At 46.8% G+C, this 14611-nt stretch overlaps 1 protein-coding gene across 2 annotated transcripts in view; it reads left to right on the top strand.

Moving 5' to 3' along the window:
• Window positions 1-14611, top strand: part of MAPK8IP1 (mitogen-activated protein kinase 8 interacting protein 1) — a 131504-nt gene that overhangs the window by 95575 nt on the left and 21318 nt on the right. The gene's annotated exons all lie outside the window — the stretch shown is intronic.

The following is a 14611-nucleotide window of genomic DNA, read 5'->3' as shown; positions in this document are numbered from 1 at the left end:
TATGAACCTTGTGACGTGATATCACCCCAGAGTTGGAAATGACTGGTGCTTGCACAGGGGACTACCTTTACCTTTTATGAACCTAAAAAGTTCAGAAATACAGAATGTTCTGGACTGGTCACCAAGGTCTCACAAGGAGCTGTTTATAGCCAGCACAGAGGAGACAATTCTTTAACAATTTATACCCTGTGGATTCACAGGTTCGATCAAAATGGCTGATGTCAGCATAACACATTTTTAGCAGAAGCAAATTCCTAGTACAATTTTACTATAGATAAGAAAGGATGTTATGTACCATAGAAGGGAAAGTGGTCAAGTGCAAAGTAATGCACATTGGGGCCAAAAATCCTAACTATAAATACACATTGATGGGGTCCAAACTGGTGGAGACTAACCAAGAGACAGATCTTGGACTTCTAGCAGATAACTCACTGAAATTCCAAGACAGTGTGTGTCTGCAATAAAAAAGGCCAACGCTGTCCTGGGGATTATTATGAAGGGAATTGAAAACAAATCAGCCAATATCATAATGCCCCTGTATAAATCAATGGTGTGGCCTCATTTGGAATACTGTGTACAATTCTGGTCACCACACCTCAAAAATGTTATTATAGCATCAGAAAAAGTGCAGAAAAGGGCAACTAGAATGATTTAAGGGTTGGAACACTCTCCCTATGAAGAAAGGTTAAAGCACTTCAAGCTCTTTAGAAACAACAACTGAGGGGTGACATGATAGAGGTTTACAAGATTCTGCATGGGATAGAGAAAGTAGAGAAAGAAGTACTTTTCTCCCTTTCTCACAATACAAGAACTAGTGGGCACTCAATGAAATTGCTGATAAGTCAGCAGGACTAGCCCTAGGGTGCATGGCGCCCTTGACAGACTTGCGGCCTGCCACCCCTCTCCACCGTGCCCTGCCCCACCAGATCTGTTTCAATGGCCAGGAATGGGCGGTTGAGTGCTGTGCTTCTGGGCTATCTAAAGGCGCCTCCCCCGCCGATCAGCTGATTGGCAGGTAAAACTGTGCCGGAGGCTCGTGGCTCCTATGCCGACCCTTCACATACTCACTGTCAGTGCCAGGTTGAGGGGACAGGCCAGCAGCAGTGGGAAGGACCAGTGAGCTGCTGAAAAAGAGGCGGGGGGCGCCTTAGATAGCCCGTGAGTGCGGCACTCGAATGCCTGTTCCCGGGCATTGAAATAGAACTGGCAGGGAAGGGAGGAAGGAGGAGGCTGGGGAGCAGGCAAACTAGACATTTGCCTAGGGGGGAGGGCAAATTCAGCACCCCTGCCCTGCTGGTGCCCTAGACAACCACCTAGTTAGATAACCTGTGAGTGCGGCACTCAACTGCCTGTTCCCGGGCATTGAAATAGAGCTGCTCGGGAAGGAAAGGAGGATGAGGCTGGGGAGCAGGCAAACTAGGCATTTACCTAGATGGGAGGGTGAATTTGGCACCCCTGCCCTGCTGGCGCCCTAGGCAACCGCCTATTTTGCCTAGTGGGCAAGCCGGGCCTGGCAGTCAGGTTAGAATGGATAAAAGGAAGTACTTCTTGACCCAAAGAGTGATTAACATATGGAATTCACAGGAGGTGGTGGCAGCTACAAGTGCAGATGAGTTCAAGAGGGGATTGGATAAACATATGGAGCAGAGGTCCATCGGTGGCTATTAGCCACAAGGAATAGATGGACCTCTCTGTCTGGGGCAAGTGATGCTCTTTATTCTTGGTGCTTAGAGAGGGCAACAGTAGGAGGGCTTCTAGTGTCCTGGCCCCACTGGTGGATCTCCTGATGGCACTTGAGTTTTTGGAAATTGTGTGACAGAGTGTTGGACTGAATGGGCCATTGGACTGATCCAACATGGCTTCTCTTATGTTCTTAAAGGATGTTATGTGATAGTCACAGATATTGAATCAAGAATCATTCTGAGAATCTAGGAGCCTTCTGAAGATAAACTAATTGTTCTGACTCTATTTTGACCACAGAGGAAGTACATCACATAGTTGTCAGTGTGACCCCTGTGTTAGCAAGCATTTATCTGTGGGTCATGTACTACAGACCTTCACCAGTCAAGGCTGCATTGTGGAGACCTATGGGCACCAGGGAAGGAAATGATAACCTTATAAAAATATAAACTATTCTTTTATAATATAGGAAGGCCAAGGGCACTCGAGACACAATCAATCCTGGCTCACAAAAATGTCACATCAGCCCTGACCTGGATAGCAAGGGCAAGCCCGATCTCATCAGATCTCGGAAGCTAAGTAGGGTCGACTGTGGTTAGTAGTTGGGAAACTCTCCTTGAAATACCCAAGAGGGAGGTAAGGGCAGAATTATTCAGCCACCTCCCTGAATATCCTCCAGGCCCCCAGTAGGGGTCAATCACCAGAGGCTGACATGACTTCCAGGTGCAGATACACACGCACAGGAAAAATACAAAAATACAAAAAAAGAAGAAGAATGTCACATCATCTATACCGCTCTTTGGGAGAAGAGAACCAAAGAGGCACAATTCAAACTGCTGTACAGAAATGTCCCAGACTTGCTTATATTTCTGCCACATCAGGTGCTTACATTTAGATGCCATGGGCAACTCATGTTTGTTTGTATGCTCCACACAAGTAGGGAATAGTGCAGGAGCACAATGAGAAAACCATGTTTGTGTACCTCACAGCAAATTGGAATTTACTTTCAATCTGGTGTGATGTCTGAATTCAGCCCTGGTTTACAATTTGGGGTGAGAAGGAATCTACCATGTACATGTTGTATTCTTACTTTGCTTACTCCTTGTAAAAGTAATTGGTCACCACATAGAGGTTAGCTGCGATAACAGTCTTCTGAGTTTCTGACTACCATCATGGTTGCTGCCTCTAAGGCACGTCTCATAAGTGGTCTGCAGATCCCATAAGAAGTCTAGTCTACTTCTTGGTACATAACAGGAGGCCAGTTCAGCAAAGTACTGGTACTTCATCTGATGAAAAGTCTTATAGGGTTTCATCCTATGAACATTTTGAAAGAATATAATAAGCATATTTTAAATCAGCAGGAACAAACAAAAGGGGTGTGATTCCCACCTACAGCTTCCATGGATGGGAAGATTTCATTCTGTGGAAGCATGACTTCCCTGCGTTCCCTCTTCTGCAGGACCACAATGTCCCTTAAATAGGGTTGTCAGCCTCCAGGTGGGGCCTGGAGATCTCCTGAGGGAAAATTGTAAAAATGGCACAAGTAGAAATTTCAGGCAACATTCAACCCAATTGTTAGATGTTCTAATAACCATGATATCTTGTATTCAGGGAACCTAGTCATACTTGCTTGGAGGTTTTGGTTTGCTCTGGTTGTATGCAATACTTATTTTGTCTGCTCTTAGCAAACACAAGGTACAACACATTGTGGTTCTTTGATTCAGCAGCTTTGTAATGCAAGTGCAAATATAAAATCTTCAGAAGGCTCACTCATGTTACAAATGCCTTTCCCTCCATATTATCAGTAGCTAAACCTAAAAGCAGTACAAGAGAGGAACAAAGGCAATTTAAACATAATGTGTTAAAATGCATTAATGCTGTTTCTCTCTTTTCCTTAGTCCATGGTAAAACTATAAGAGCTCATAAAATAGTATAATGGGATATATCTCTGACTTTTGTTGTTCTCATTGTTAAAAACATCTGCATTGTTTTCTAATACATTTGCAAAAGTTCATCTCTACTGTTCTCTATTTAGAGTTTTATAGACTGTGTATCTATTGTCAAGCACTGCTGGTAATTGTATCTTAAAACCAAATCTATTTTCTTGTGAGAAACAGTGGGCTTACCTTAGGAATTTTCCTATATGGCACAATGTCAGAATGTCCTGGTACAATAGGGATCATCTGATACAGCATCAGATTGTCGCTTTGTTGCATTGCAGAGGGACAGAACTGAATGAGACAGACTCTCTTAAGACAGAGAGACACATACATACAAGCTTCCGAATTCTTTGAAAAGGAGAACAGAACAGTAATGCCAGGATGCCACCCTCAGACTGTTCCCAGTACCTTAAACACAATGGCACTAGCTGAACTCAGAAGTTAGCTTGTGTCCTCCTATTACTCCGAGTCCTTTGACACCCAAGGCATGCTGGTTACTTCTCTGTGTATGTAACATTTTACTAGAGCATTGGAAAACACTTTTCATTTACACCATTCTGTTTTAGGAGGTGAAAAACATATATGGTTGTCAGAATATGGGCCAATTTTGCTAGGGTGAGTGTCTGACACTGTCTAGCCATATGCTGTCTCTCAATGCAAAAGAACAGTGGCAGCACAATATGTAAAATACAAAAATACAAAATATTGTGCAAAAACAAACACTCTTGACTAGTGTATACAAAATTCTATTGACATGAAATGAACAGCCTACAACAGTGGGCATGCATTCATACAGTATAAATAGAAAACAAACGAAAGTCTCAAAACAATATTCCAGGGAGGACCCCACACAGTCTCTGAGTTTTCCAAACTGAGTACTAAGACTCAATAATAAAGTTCCACAGGAGTCCCTCCGTTGCTTGTTGACTTCTGAATTGCATGTTCTTCTTTTGTATACTTCTGAATTGCATGTTCTTTTGTATGTTTCTTAATTGCATGTTCTTCTTTTGTATACACTGTTTGTTTTTGCACAATATTTTGTATTTTTGTATATGCTGTCTCTCAAGCAGAGGGTATGCCTTCTCTATGCTCTACTTGGAAGATGTTGCATAATGCTAAGGAAGCTGTGGATTGCTGAGTCAGGGATTCAGGAATGGTAAAATCAGTGATTTCTCCCTTGATCCCTCCCCACTCCCCAACACACTGAGCAAGGAATGTCTGCAAGGATAATCAATAAAAGAAATCCCCCCACCAGTAAAATATAAGGATTTCTTTAAAAAAAAATCTTCAAGGACATGGGAGTCCATTTAATCCCTTTCTGCTCTTTTCCCTGTCAGTACTTTGTTTGCCAAGTCTACTGTCTCGGGAAAATCATGCAGAATACTGTCAAGTCACTTTGCTGAGACTGTTTCATAATGCAGCGAAAGGGCTCTGATGACTGCTGCCATTATGTGCATAATCTCATAATCCTTTGGTGTGGTCATATGTTTGGAGATGGAGGAGGAACAGGGAGGGAGAAAAATATCTGTTTCCTGTTCTGGTAACCCACCTATATGCGCACTGATTGAAATGGGTGCTGACCCTAGAGTGGCTCAAATAGCCTGAAGCTAGTATGGTTATATTGGGACGCTGGCTCCTTAGCACTTGCCCAGGACTGGCTTTTGAAATGATATGGCCAGCCATGTGATAGCCTTCTCTGAGGACTGGCACACTCTTAGTGCAGTATGTCCTCTCAACATTTCACATCATGCAGGCTGCAGGTCCCAGGATTTTGTTGCATGCCAAAATGTAGCAGCAAATGAGGTGGTCCAAAAATGCTGAGAATCTTTGAAGGCCAGGAAATCTCTTGCAGGTTTGATTTTTATTTTGTGAATGTTGTGAAAAGCAATGGAAACCAAAGCAAAGGATCCAAAGACAGTTACACCCAGGCAAAATGTGCTCAGAAGAAAATAATTTCTATACTAACAGAAGGAAGATGCCTAATTTCAGAGGGTTCCACAGAGTGGGGAGCAAGAAAACATAAGAGCAAAAGGATCAAGTCATTCCATTTGTGTCCATGGGTTGCATACATTTTTTTTCATTCAGAAAAAAGAGTGTGTGCCTTGTTAACATATACACCTTTAGTGCAAAAGTCTGTCAGTCTTCTTAGGAATTCACATTGCAGTTTCTTAATGCATGTTCTTGGTGCAGACATATTTACTAGACATAATGTAAGAACTGTGTATCAAATATGTCTGCCCCATATGTCTGTGTATCAAATATGTCTGTGAATCCCAGAGAAAAAAGATGTTAACATCTGCATTTAATATTAATTTGTTAAAACAGATTAAAAACCTGCCCTGGATCTTCTTCATGGTCTCTGTGCTTCACACTCATGGGATATAGCGCCTGCGCCGATCCCCTGAATCGGTACCTAAAAAGCCTGGAATTTTTCGCACTCGGCACCAGTGGGCATGCGCAGGTGTCCCAGTATGCATGCTCACCGGAGCCAGTGCACAGATCGTGCCAGTTCCTTTTTGACCGCCACGTTGGTAGGATCGCCTTTCGATTGCTCCGGTCGGTATTGTTAATCCTTTGGATTTTTTCACTGTTTATAGCCCGTTTGTTGTTTTCCTAGTTAGTAGTTGTTATAGTTAGTTGTTAAAAAAAAAAAAGGCTTGTTGCTGGACTTTGCCCTTTGGGGCTTTATTCCCCCCCCCCCCCCCATCTCCTCAGAAATCTTTCTGTGTGGTTCTGGCGCCTATGGAAAGGCATTGGGGGTCAAAGGAGAAGTGAAAGAACAGACTTTCCCGCACTCCTTCTCCTTCTCAGGATGCTTCGGTATCGACGCAACCTGCTCCACCCTGGAAGATCCTGGTTTCTCCACGTCCACGGAGTCCTTCAGTGTCGAGAACCAGAGGTTCGCAGCCGATCCCTCTGTCTGGATTGGAGCAGGAGATAGACCTGACCCTGCGCACCCATTCATCGAGATCGGGATCACGTAGTCGGAGCGACAGTGGTTCGGTATCGGAGATCGAGGCTTCAGCACCGAACGAACCCCTGGCACCTCTTCCACCGACTATGGGACGGAGAGAGCTTGAACCAGCTACAATGGCTCAACATTTTCCGCCACCTCCGCTGTGGGATCAGCATTAGTGGCCTTGTTCCTATGGCTACCCGTACCCACCATAGCAGTGGTACCCTCCACGTGACTTCCCAGAATGGGATCAGTGGTCAGAAGCCTTGCATCTCCCGAGGGTTTCACATCACTCCACGCATCATGCATCGGCATCGATCCCCCCCGAGAGACGCAGAGAGTGGGTGGAGGAAGTGCAATTGCGGCCGTCGGCATCGCTCCGGTCACCTGAGCACGCATCGACCCTGATACTCTCTGAGCACTCAGTGAGGAGAGACTCTTCGTCATCGGACTCTGAGGTTGGTACCGATGATCCTGACAGGGCAGTGGAACCTTCGCCAGAGTCGCATATTGCTGAGGACCTTCCCATATCTCCATCGGAAGATCTGAAGTCTTATGGAGACCTGGTGAAGCGGATGGCACACTCCCTCTCCCTCTCAGTTGTTCAACCGCAGCCAGTCGTCGATGACACCATCTTCGATATAATGCAGAGAGACACATCAACGGCTGTGGCCCTTCTAGTGACCAAAGTTATCCTGCAGGCAGCGAAGGAGCCCGGACAAAACCGGCATCTACACCAATCTCTTTGCGAAGGCTGGACCATATGTATCGTGTCCAGGAGGCTGGTGCTGAGTTTTTGTTCGCCCAACTTGGTGGTTGTCTCATCGTCCTCTAAGGCGCACAAACCCATTCTTCCCCACCTGACAAAGAGGGCAAGAAATTAGACAATGCGGGCAGAAAATTCTATTCAGCTGGAGCATTGGGAATGAAGGTTTCCAATTATACCGCGTGCATGGCTCACTACCAATACTCCATTTGGGAGCAGCTCACATCGTTATTATCTTCCTTGAGCGAGGAGAAGCGATCTTCATTTAGGAAGCTGCAAAAGGAGGGCTTTGCTGCGGCTAAGCAACAACTGGCTGCAGCAAAGCACATGGTGGATGTATCAGCTAAAACCATCACTTTCGCAGTCTCCCTGCACTGTCATTCTTGGCTAAGGTCTACAGCTCTTCAGCCTGACACCAGAGCCTATGTTGAAGACCTGCCTTTCGAGGGGGAAGGTCTTTTTAGTTCAACCACTGACAGTGTCCTTCAAGAGATGGACAAAAGCATAAAGACCTCAAGAAACCTGGGTATCCCGGCTTCATCTAGGGCTGGCAAGCCTAAGCAATGGCATAAATCTTGGCCCAAGAGGCCCTACCAGAAATTCTCTCCCGACCAGCCTTAGGGACCTCGCTCTTTGCAAGCAGAGAGTAGGTCTCCCTATAGGGGAAATAACAAAAATGTCATGGGTGCTGGGGACCCTGCAGAGGAAGTTGAGTCTGACGAGGAAACTGTGCCCCTGCCACCTGCACCAGTGCCCCTGCCTCCTGCTGGAGAAGATCCCAGCCCCCCTGCCTCGCCCTCTCGGGTGGCTCGTGTGCGTGACCGCCTCCGGCAGGACCTCAGGGATCGGAGGAGGGCGGCACGCTCACAAGCAAGACGCTCCCTGAGCCCTGAGTTCTGAGAGGATTCTGGCCCTCCTAAGAGCAAGGATGCTTGAGTTATGACAGGATCCTGGCTGCCTCCCTGAGCCAGCAATTAGCCCAAACGGGCAACAGCCAGCAGAGGGCTATATAGCTGTGGGCTTTGGGAGGAGGCTTTGTGGAAGCAACTAGTCATCTCCCTGACATCCTAGCATCCACTCCGGCTTGACTTTGGTTCCTGACTCCCTGACTTTGGCTTTTGACTTCTGGACTCCCTGACCTCGGCTTCTGGACCTCGGACCTGCGATACTTGTACACTGATTCGGATTTGGCGCCTCAGACCCTCCTGCTTACTGGCTACAGACCTCGGACTGCCTCTGGACTTTGCCTGACCCGGCCCCAGCCGTGACAAAAAACAGATTTGCTTCAGCTTCTGCAGCCACTGGCAAATCTAAGGGTGCCCGCCCACAGAAGCAGGGTCTTTGACTTTTTTGTAGCACATATTGCTGCCCCTCCTTCATCACATATCCGCCTCTGTCAATATCTTCCGGCTTGGGAGTCCATCTCCATGGACAGGTGGGCTCTTTCCATCATTGCAGAAGGATACAAGATAGACTTTGTTCAGGTTCCAACTCAGTCAGTGATTGTCACCACACCCCCTTCCCCACCTCTGCTGGCAGAGGTGAGCAACCTCTTGCAGAAACAAGCCATAAAACCGGTCCCCGTAGAGGCCAGAACGGGGGGGGGGGGGTGTCTAGTCTCGTTATTTCCTGGTTCCCAAGCGGGATGAGGGATTGAGACCAATTATGGACCTTCGGAATCTGAACAAGTTTATCGTGTACCAGAAATTCAGGATGTCCACCCTGCAAACAATCCTTCCCCTCATCCTTCCCAAGGGGACTGGATGGCAACGTTGGATCTCAAGGATGCCTACTTCCATGTCAGCATCCATGCTTCGTACAGGCATTTCCTTCGTTTTGCAGTAGGTTCCAACCATTTTCAGTTCAAAGCCCTTCCATTCGGCCTGTGCACTGCACCTCTGGTGTTTACCAAGATGATGAGTGTTGTAGCCACACATCTTCGGCTTCAAGGCATAGTCATTTTTCTGTATATCGACGACTGGCTCCTTGTGGCGGAGTCAGAAGAACGTCTATCTGGCCATATTGCAACTACTCTTCGTCATCTTCACACCTTAGGTTGGCAGGTCAACATGACAAAGTCTCATCTTACACCATCGAAGACAGTTCAATTTATAGGGGCCTTGCTGGACACAAGACTTCACCACGCTTTTCTGCCTCATCAGAGAGCGATGGACGTTATCAAACTTATCCATCTTTTCCAAAGTCGGAAATGGGGCACAACAGCTGCAGCAGATGCTGGGGCTGATGGCGGCAACTGCAAGCGTGCTGCTGTTTGCAAAATTGAGAGTGAGAGGCCTTCAACTGTGGTTCCTCAGACAGTTTCAGCCTTTACAGGGCTCACCTCGGAAGAGGTTTACAATTCCACCCTCAATCCTCCGGCCCCTCAATGGTGGAAATCCAGAGACAACATCTGTCAGGGAGCTCCCTTCCATCTACCTGTGACAACAGTTATGATCACCACAGATGCATCTTTGTGGGGTTGGGGTGCTCACATAGATTCTCTGTGTGTGGGGGGCCCTTGGCCTCCACAGCTGACTCATTGCCACATAAACTATCTGGAACTGTTGGCAATTCATTTCGCCCTTCAGTCTTTCCATCCCATGGTGGCGGGGAAGGCTGTGGCCCTGTTGACAGACAATACTACAGCCCTTCGTTATGTCAACAGGTAGTCGGGCAGTCTCTCGACGACTCTGTGCATTAGCAATAGAACTGTGGATGGAGTGCTGGAGCATGGTATCTATGTAAAGGCTGCACACCTTCCAGGGGTGCTCAATCTGCAGGCGGATTCATTGAGCAGAGGAGCAGCATCGCCGCATGAGTGGGAGATGCAGTGGCGCTTCCTTCAACCGGTTTTTCAGCTCTGGGGGTATCCTCAGGTGGATGTGTTTGCCACAGCCAGGAATCAGAAGTGCCCTCTGTTCTGTTCCAGGGGGGCATGGATCCAGAGTCATTGGGAGACGGCCTGATGTTCCCGTGGAACGATTGGTTCCTATATCTGTTTCCGCCTCTGTCGCTGCTGACAAGAGATGCTGCTGACAAGAGTTGTCACTGCCGCTGCTGACAAGAGTTGTCAACAAAATTGAGAGACCACAGTGCATTCTAGTGACACCATGGTGGCCTCGGCAGAACTTGCTTCAATTAGTGAGGGTTTTTTTTAATCAGTTTCCAGTGGAGCCGGACCTTCTGTTGGCCCAGGACGGACACGTGTTTCATCACAACGTGCCTCATCTAAAGCTGACGCCATGGTTCATCGACCCTGTGAGTTCTCCAGCAGAGTCCAACACGTCTTTCTAAATAGTAGAAAATTGTCTACCTGTGCTTCCTATGACAGGAAGTGGGGGAAGTTTCTTCAGTTTTTGGCTGACCCTACTGTCTCACCCCAGCGGGTGGGTCTATCGGTGATTTTTGACTTTCTGTTATCTTTGGTGGATGCTGGACTTTCTTTTTCTTCTGTTAAAGTTTATTTATCAGCAATATCAGTGTACCATGAGTCTGTTGAAGGGCATTCAGTTTTTGCTCATCCTCATTCGAAAAGGTTTCTAAAAGGGCTGCTCAGATTGCATCCTCCATCAAGATCACCTCCACAGTTGTGGGACTTGCCTTTAGTATTAGACAGGTTGACTCGGCGTTCCTTTGAACCAATGGCAACCTGTTCTCTTCAACTTCTGTCCTGGAAGACTGTTTTTTTGGTGGCAATCACATCGGCACGCCATGTAGGGGAACTCATGGCTATGCGTTGTGACCACCCATTTTAGTTTTTCATGAGTCTGGAGTGTTGTTGGCTCCTGATGTTTCTTTTCTTCCTTAGGTGGTTTCCCAGTTTCACCTTAAGTTGGACGTGTGGTTACCCACGTTTTATCCCACGCCTTCCTCGGATGAGGAACGTCGGTGGCATGCTTTGGACGTTAAGCGTGCGTTACTGTTTTATTTGAGTTGTTCTAAGAGTTTTTGCCAGGACCAGCATCTGTTTGTTTTTTATGCTGCTCCTAAGTTGAGCTCCAGAATTTCATCTCAGCAGCTTTCGAAGTGGCTCACTGAGACTATTAAACTGTGCTACTTGCTGGCAAAGAAACAGTTGCCTGGGCCCATTCATGGACACTCTACTAGAGCAATGGTGACGTCGGTGGCATTCCTGAAGGGTGTTTCCTTGACGGATGTGTGCAAGGCTGCCACCTGGTCCTCTTCACATGCTTTCATGAAGCACTACGCTCTGGATGTGCATGCTCAGCAGAGGACTCGTCTGGGAGCTGCGGTGCTGCAAGCTGTCTCTTCTGGTTGACCATCTTCCCGCCTCCAGGTATGTCTTGCTTGCTAATCTCCCATGAGTGTGAAGCACAGAGACCACAAAGAAGATAGGTTGCTTACCTGTCACTGTAGATCTTCGAGTGGTCATCTGTGCATTCACACTACCCGCCCTCCTTCCCCACTGCTGATGGTCTCCCTATGTTAGGGGGCTTCCAGCGGTCAAGAAGGAACTGGCGGGATCTGTGCGCTGGCTCTGGTGAGCTTGCGTACTGGGAACCTGTGCATGCCCACTGGTGCCGAGCGTGAAAAATCCCAGGCTTTTTAGGTACCGATTCGGGGGATCGGTGCAGGTGCTATATCCCATGAGTGTGAATGTACAGATGACCATTCGAAGATCTACAGTTACAGGTAAGCAACCTGTCTTTCAGATGCCTCACAAAAATATGCATGTTTTCTGCCACAGCAATTTCTGTGTTGGGGATAAAAGCATGACCCTTTTCTGAGGAGGCCCAGTTTACACGCTGTCTGGATTTTCCCAGTCTAAGAGCCACTGTCAAGTCTTGTTTGTGGTGTAGAAGGAAGAAGAAGAGATTGGATTTATACCCCGCCCTTCACTCAGAATCTCAGAGCAGTTTACAGTCTCCGTTCCCTTCTGCTCCACACAACAGACACCCTGTGAGGTAGGTAGGACTGAAAAAGCTCTTGAGAGAACAGCTCTGAGAGTACTTACAACTAACCCAAGATCACACCAGGAGCTGCATGTGGAAAGGCGGGGAATCAAACTCAGTTCTTCCAGATTGCAGTCCGTGATCTTAACCACTACACCAAACTGGCTCTCTCAGAAGTTGATCTGAATGAAGGTTGAAATAGCGGGGAGCAAGTCTAAGTAGGTCTACTTGGAAGTAAGTCCCATTTTATTCATTGGAGCCTGTTTGCAGAAAAGTATTCTTAGGCTTTGCTGTTCTAACTCTGCTCAAAACCTCTGGAAGAGGCTTTTTAAAATCCTGTGGGAACTACAGACCGCTCTATCGATTGTAGTCCATTCTGGTAGAGAGATTGCTGGCACTCTGGCAACTTTCATAGCTCCTTGTTAACCTCAGGCACTTAATGTTTTTGCAAGCAGGTTTTTTCCTTCCTTAATAATATGACTATATCATGCCAGTGCTTTGTCTGCAAGGATTTTGATAACTGTAGATTTTAGTTGTGTTCTGAGTGCATCAAAGCCCGTCAGCAAATTTTTATGAGACAGCATGGTACAGTGGTTAGAGTGGTGGTGCTTTGTCATTGAAAGAGAGCCACAGTCACAATTACAATCTATCAAAAGAGCCACTGTCCTGTATGGTATTCCACCAAACATACACTAGATACAACTGTAAATATGAACTATGTAACTAATTAAACCCTTTTAATTGCAGAATACTTCTGCACATGTTGGATTGTCTCTTCCCGCTACTGTTGAGCCTAAGCCAGGCCTTGTGTATCTTCCCTCTTTGCCTCCTCATTCTCTCCTCAGCATAAGATACACCAGGTCAGAAGAGAGTGATACTGCCAGGGTGCCAAGAACAGCACCAGCTGGCCTTGGAAAAGGGGAAGTAAAACCACTGCTTCATTGTACTTGTTCTTTTCCTGGTGGTGTGGAGGCACTGGTTTTATTCTGTCTTCTCTGTGGCCTTCTTGTTCTGCTCCCAGCAGTCACCAGGGGTCTGGGAGTGCAACTAAGAAGATGGGGGGGAGGGGGGGTTGGGAGGGAGGCTGGGTACTTTGCATCCATCTGAGGCATAGCCCATGGCCCATAGCTCAGTGAGGCTCAAAGCTTACCCATCCTCCAGTGTCTCAGGCAACAGCTGTTTCAGGGTGCGAACCACAAGCCTTACCAGCAATGGCCTTTCCTTGAACATGGAGTGTGTGCCACATTGGAGAATGGTGCTCAGAAGAGCCACAGGCGACATGTCAGTGAGCTACCGGTGGCTCCCGAGCCACTGAGTGAATGTCTCTGGGTTAGATTGCCTGAATAGAATCTGCGATACTCAGGTTCAGATCCCTACTCTTCCATGGAAGTTTGCTGGGTGACCTTGGGCCAGTCACACACTTGCAGCCTAACCTACTTTGAATAGAATGGAGAATGTTATAAACCCCTTGGGGAAGAAAAGTGGGGTATAAATGAAGTAAATGAAAATAAATGACTATGTGGGCTATTGTCAGTTCCTACCTTAATTTAATTTAATTTTTAAATTTATGTTCCACCTTATCCTGCAAACGGGCTCAGGGCGGCTTACAACAATAAAACAACAGAGTTAAAATAATATCATAAAAACAGACATTACAAAACAGGAGCAGCACAGTAAACAGACTTATAGACATAGGCGGTAAACAGCATGTGGTTGATGGCTAGCAGCATAACATAATACCATAATGGTGAAATGCTGGGGGAAGTGATGACTTTCAAAGCATGCCTGCTGGATTAATTAAAAGCCTGGTGGAAGAGCTCTGTCTTAAAGGCCCTGCAAAACCTGGATAACTCGCAGGGCCTGGATCTCCAGTGGGAGTTCATTCCACCAGGTAGGGGCCCGGACCGAAAAGGCCCTGGCCCTCGTTGAAGCCAGCCGGGCGTCCTTAGGACCAGGGACTATGAGAAGATGTTGAGCAGCAGACCTCAGAGCCCAGGGGGGTTCATATGGGGAGAGGCGGTCCCGAAGATAGTCCCTTCTCTCTAGTGGGGAGTGGGAGGGAAAGTGTGGTGGTGGTTGCTGTTGCTCATCTTTTCAGGATCAGGAAAATTTGGTAAAAGAAATGTGATATCATTGCATTTAGTGATATCCCACACTAATTTTCATTTGTAAGGGAAAGGAAAATGCTAGCTGTGGCAACATCATGTGTACTAGGCCTTTAAGTGGCATGAGCTTGCTAGGGTTTTCAACTCCTTGGTTACTGGAGACAATGGGGAATGAGTGAGTTAAATGGGAGAGTGGAATACACATTAAGCAACTGTATGATTCTTTCCCTCTACATCAGGGAAATCCAAGT

This window comes from Heteronotia binoei, chromosome 21 (assembly GCF_032191835.1).
Source record: "Heteronotia binoei isolate CCM8104 ecotype False Entrance Well chromosome 21, APGP_CSIRO_Hbin_v1, whole genome shotgun sequence".
NCBI classification, from domain to species: Eukaryota; Metazoa; Chordata; class Lepidosauria; order Squamata; family Gekkonidae; genus Heteronotia; species Heteronotia binoei.
The sequence above is the reverse complement of the archived record's forward strand: the minus strand, read 5'-3'. Positions and strand labels throughout refer to the sequence as shown.